Source organism: Triticum urartu, chromosome 5, assembly GCF_003073215.2.
Source record: "Triticum urartu cultivar G1812 chromosome 5, Tu2.1, whole genome shotgun sequence".
Lineage (NCBI taxonomy): Eukaryota > Viridiplantae > Streptophyta > Magnoliopsida > Poales > Poaceae > Triticum > Triticum urartu.
Window position 1 is genome coordinate 341,719,129 of NC_053026.1, and position 6,000 is coordinate 341,725,128.

At 41.7% G+C, this 6,000-nt stretch overlaps 1 long non-coding RNA gene across 1 annotated transcript; it reads right to left on the bottom strand.

Annotated features, from left to right (window-relative positions):
* Positions 1 to 3: 3 nt before the first annotated feature.
* Positions 4 to 4,741, bottom strand: LOC125555979. The gene is made up of 6 exons (XR_007304966.1): positions 4,424 to 4,741; positions 4,140 to 4,353; positions 2,857 to 2,996; positions 2,074 to 2,280; positions 728 to 1,708; positions 4 to 584 (listed from the first exon to the last, which is right to left on the bottom strand). It is a non-coding gene; the product is annotated as an uncharacterized LOC125555979 (long non-coding RNA).
* Positions 4,742 to 6,000: the final 1,259 nt, after the last annotated feature.

Consider the following 6,000-nt stretch of genomic DNA (forward strand, 5'->3'; position numbering starts at 1 on the left):
TGCGGTGCCAGATAGACAGCCGCCCTTTCCATTGTCTTTTTCTCTAATTGATTGATAGCACATATGCATGTACAACTGAGACATACTTGGATGAATGGCAGTAATGTAGACCAAATCCGTTGGAGTGGAAGTATATTAAACTTGGGGAGTAGCAGCAGGTTATATTTCCGGTTTGGTTTGAATATGCATTACATACGATGACTTGTCCACATGCTCCTATCCATCAAGTCGTTGTATTTCAGCCCTAAGACTTGCTGCTGCAGTTCATCTACGCATAGAACTTTGCGATGAATTCGTCCGCCTTCACGTCCACACTGGCATCCTCATCACCCTCCACCGCACCCACCGAGCCAACACTCGCCTTCATCATCGCCTGCTCGAGCAGTTGCTCATCTGTGCCATCATCGACCCACACGTGGGCGTCGCAGAAAAGTAGATGTCAACACCATAGAAGCCGGGGATGTCCAGGACAGAAGGCGCGATGTAGGGGATAAACTGGAGTTGAGGGGTTCGAAACCAGAACGTTGGCGTCTCATCAATTGTTCCCACTCGACATGGTACATTCTGGTTCATTGTACATTTTCCTAGAAATTTAAATAAGAGTATTAGAACAATTCAGGAAAAAAAGTTTATATTCTGCAAGATTATTTCATCCATTCTACAAGCATGTGCAACATAGTTTGCAGACATAAAATAAATTAAGTCTACAGAGATGATGAGTACAAACCTTCTTCTGGCTCGATCTGATGACCACGTCCATATTCTTTTCCATTCCCTAGTTGTGAAAATACTGCTCTGCTAAGGGAAGATATAGGTAAACAGTGAGATACAATTCATTTGTCTTATATTAACTCCACAGGAACACACTCTAGTGGTATTTTTATATAAAGGCATTTATGTTCCGAGGTTTAGCTTGGCTGCTACTCTGTATTTCGTTTTGCAGTACTTCTAAACACAATTTGTGTGATGCCTTCAACAAGCACCATCTTTTTCTTAAGATTTCTAACAAAAATTATGTATAAATATGAGAAGAAATCTCCAAGCCTAACACTGGCATGATAAGTGACAAATGCATCATATCTATCTATTCTGTATTTTTCCTCTCTTTTCTCTTTGGGGTATCAAGACAAGTAGAATCAAGGCGGCGGCCACATTGTCAGATGTTCGCAGGGAGATGGCCAAGGTGCTGCCTTTGGATCTTGTGTGAGCGTCACCAACAGACACAGCAGCGGTGCCGATTCTGGCGTCCGAGTCTCCAATGGTGAGCCCGACGAAGTGGAAGGGTCCAAAGAGGACTTACCTGGAGATATGCATACTCCGGCCCATCATCTAGATATGCATTACTTACAAGGAGAGTGTGATAAATGTTGACACCTGATGTTTAAGTTACAACTTCGTTCAAGCTCAAAAAGATTAATGTGCAGTAAAAAGAAAGGGAAAGTTTCAGAACTTTAGAGTCTCTATCCTTGGGATAATAGGTAGCTGGAGTGCGAGGTGATCACCACTGTCCAACTGGCTTGGTGACTGAATTCCTGATGAAACAAAGAGTTACAACAATAATGCATGAATTAACCATACCTAGAAATGCGATTTGCAAATGTTTGTCATTCAAAGTTGCTTTGGTGCCATTCGCATATGGCCCTTCCATCGTTTTAATTGCCCAATGGGGAATGCCATTTAAGATATGTCCTAATCAAACCCAATATACCTGCAGTTTTAGTCTTTTAGAGAAGAATGAAGCAGCCAAATATAAATGACCAAAAATCTCAAATTATCCATATGTCTGTTCTTGAAACACATAACCTGAACGAGAAATTTAAGTCCACCTCAAGCGGAGTAACATGCAGTGGAGTAACCATTATATATTCAGATGTATTGGACAACAACAAGCAAACTATTTTAAAATTAATCGAAAAGGTATTATCGGTAGATACATATACAATCTCCCAAGCATCATTTTTCCACATTAATCTCACCAAGCATCATTTTTTCACATTAATCTCACCAAGCGAAAGAGCAAATTGAAAGCATGAGTGGGGAGGCAAGGTAATAGAGAGACGAAGAGAGTAATACCTGTGTACAGGTAGCAGCACCATCATCACCAATATGTACGTTGTAGAGGAGGGCATGGCCTTAAACTGATTTTAGAAGAAAAAATCCTGCCTTGATGACATTCTCTGGAAATATACCCAGCCCCTGCAGCATGATCCTGGTCGCCCTGCTTGCTTGCATGGTACCTCCTGCACCTACCATATGTATGAAGATAATTCAACTATAAACCTGTCAAAACCCGATGTGGTTAGATATATGTAGATAAGACTGTTGGGTTGAAGTAAGAGTTGGCTACATAGCAAACTGGCCTGGTTAATTTGGCAAGGGATTCTCACTTATTATTATGAAATAAAAAAAATATTAGGAAATTAAGATCAACCTTCTGAACAGGAAGTCGCAATGTCGGCTGTTGGCTTAGGAGCTGGTGGTAAATATGGTACAATATAATTCAGAGAAGCTGTAGGCACATATTTCTTCTAGAAAATTTGACGATAAAGAAAAATTCTGAACATAAAACCTACAACTACCTACCCTAAATGCAAACTATCTGAAAGACATTAAATCCTTATTTCTGTCGCTCTGAAATTCCAGCTCCTTTGTGTTGGCTAGCCGATAGCTTTTGTTACATAAATTTCCAAAGGAATAAGCTAAGATTTCTCATCTATTTGCATTTGGTGTTTTCTCCTCCATAGGTCACAATATACAATGTTCAGTTTATACCCATGCATTAATGAAATATTTAAGGAAATGGTACATACTTCATCCCAGAATTTTCCTCGAGTAATATAGATGAAGTATATATACCTTTTATTACTATGTCGACTCCTATACGAATCAGAAACAACCACATTATTTCCTAATCTCTGTTGTACATGTCGCTTTCTTCCTGATATTGGCACTTCATCATCATTGCCTATATCAGGAATAGTTTGCCTTTTGACAACCTGCAATCCAAGAAAATAAAGTTGTATAATTGGTGCAGCATTCTAAAGCCTTAAAAGAAATTTAAAAAAAAACAAGCAATCAAGATATTAGTATCCATGCCAACATTCATAGCACAGAATGACCTGAAAAAAGGGGTCTGTTACCAACTTCAAAATAGTTACTGCTTCTAAAAAACTCCCCAAAACATAACCAGCCATGGAATGGTAAGCCAAAAATTGTAAAAGTGCAAACATGCATGAACAAGATGGAATTAACACGCATTCTTCTATCACCTTCAAATTAACATAATACAACCTTTGAACTTTGGACTTGCAATAATGATAATAGTCAATACAGCCAGCAGAGATCAACCAATCATAATTGGACAACAGGGCATGCCTTGAAGGCCTGGATGATAATTACAAGAAAACATCCCCTATACAGTGGTTTCCCCAATACACTTCCGCTTCCAATAATGAACGACACCCAAAGACTTCTCTTGGTACACCCATGAGGATTAAAAATAGACCATTACTTAAACAGATTCAAGATGATTCAGTGCCGAGAAAGAAGCGTATATACAACTTAATTAGCTAACTAATGGCAATACTGAATGGAAGCTCAAGTGTAAGCTTCCTTTGCTAAGTATAGAAATAATCAAATATGGTAGGGAAACAATCAGAACATCAATGGGCGACTCTCGCCGACCAACATAGGCAAAAGCTAGGCAGAAATCGTATCACATAATTGTTGGTAAAAGGAATGCCGGTAGAGTGTCAGGAGATGCTGCTCCAAGCATATGATATCCCATCACATGGATATCCTTTGCTATCGAGTATAGTGCAAAAAATCAATATTTAAAATGTTGTCTGCTTACAATTGCTTTGATGACAGACTATATATCAGAAACATGATTTGATGCACTACTCAGCATAGGTACTGGGGACATTTATCGGCTGCCACTATGCTATCTACACAAACAAAACACAAAGCAGAATCGAAGCAGAGGAGGAGGCAGCGGTATAGAGGAGATGCATCGACGTCAGCGACTCCGGTGATAAGCCAAATGTAGTTCACCGATGAACTTATGTTATGGCTCAATGTTCGGATGGGTGAAAAGATTAACAATTAGAATAGACTACTGAATGCAAGCGGTGGCCTACCTGAGTACATCCGAGCTCGCGCCACCCCAACGCCTGCAACACGTCCATGGCCACCCTCCACCAGAAAGCGACATCGCCTTCTGCAGGCCCCACCGGCGGGCTGTACGTCGACATGATTTTTCATTGGTTTCCTTTGGTAGCACTCTCGTATAGAACATGTTCCTTGTTTTCTCTTTTTACTTGCGTAGGAGACCAGGACTAATGGCGACTAATCCTGAGAATATTAGAGATGTTTTCTGTCATTTTTTCCACGTAAGAGACAAACAGAGAGAGATTAGTCATACCAGATGTATTTTCGTTTTGATCAGGTCATCGAATTGGCTGCAACCGATGTTCTTCTCGTGCCGCCGACGCCGCATCCACCGCTCCCCACGCCTCGATCCAACGGACCCCGCATCGGCCGTTCCCCTGCCTCGAGCCAGCGCCACCGTCGCCGGGAAGCTCGCCTCTGCACCTGGGGCGGATGAGATGCGGGGGAGGGGCGGGGGAAGGGGGAGGCGGCTGTGGTGGGAGGAGGACGAGGCGGCGGCTATGGTTCCTGAAGTGGGAGGAGGGGGAGGGGGGACGCGGGCTTGTTCAGTCGCTGGCTGTTTCGCTCGCTGTTTCCCATCGCTATTTTTCTATCGGGAGGTGTTACCTGGGCTGGTCTTTTTCTATCGGGGAGGTGTCGAGAGCCACTGTAGAAATCCGACGTGGCAGGCTCGAGAGAACGCCCATGTAGCGACTGTTAAAGGGTTGTATATGGCAAGTATCCATCTGATCTATGTAACATGGAAGCATGTTGATATGCAGGAGGCAACATATCTTGTGAGAGATGCTTTCCCTGGCATCAAATTGTCATCTCTGACGCATGTACATGTTGATGATAAATATTATTGCTTCTCTGGCAACAATTTCAAATCTAAACGAGAGGACATAGCACACGCTAGTGGAAACCAAGATTAAGAACACAAATAACCGAAGAAAATAAATCAAAGCATCAAGGGAAAGAAGAGGTTATGGCATTTCCATCAAGGTGAAGGGGCGAACGGACCACAAACCATTTTGCTGAATTTTTTTCCATCACTCATAGCGTCAGAGCCAGACCAGCCCAAAGGACTGCTCTACGGAAAATGGGCATTGCCGAGAGCGGAAAACGACCCACTAGCAAGCCAAGGCCATCATCCACCACTTCTCCGAATCAGCAAACATGGTTGTTATACCTGACACTCTTCTTCCATAATTCTAGACAAACAGTGACACCGTAAATAGCACAGATGAGTACTGTGCGCGGTCTGCTAGATGCTAGGAGTAGGACATGTAGCATCTGATTTATTTCCATTTCCAGTTTTGAAATAGAAACAACAATGGCTTGACATGTAGCATGCACTTTATTTTAGTCTCCAGAACTAAAGCACAATTAAAGCTGGGCTTCGAATTTAAATATGGTACTAGGAAATTTAGAGCAACAAATCCGTTCGAAGTTGCAATGGACGTGCTCACGGGCACGCACAACATGACACACAATTCAAACGAGCACGCACGAATCAAAACAAAAGCCCGCATCCTTGGAGCTTGGCTTGGACGACGCGATCCAACATTTCCCCCATCTCTTGGCTCATGTGGTTCACCTAGTCTCTGTAACATCCCAAATTTTTAATTTGGAATGTTATACATTAGATCATCTTTGCATATCATGTTTTTGCCTTTGGTTTGATCCTAGAAGTTCTACGCAACTCAAGGATCCTCGGAAAAAGTTGAGGACTTCGTTATTATCATATTTGAGTTTTCTCAAATTTTGAAAAATAGGATCATTTAATTTTATTTATTTTTATCTTCAATTATTTTTATTATAAAAATATGAGAGAGGAAATAAAATGAC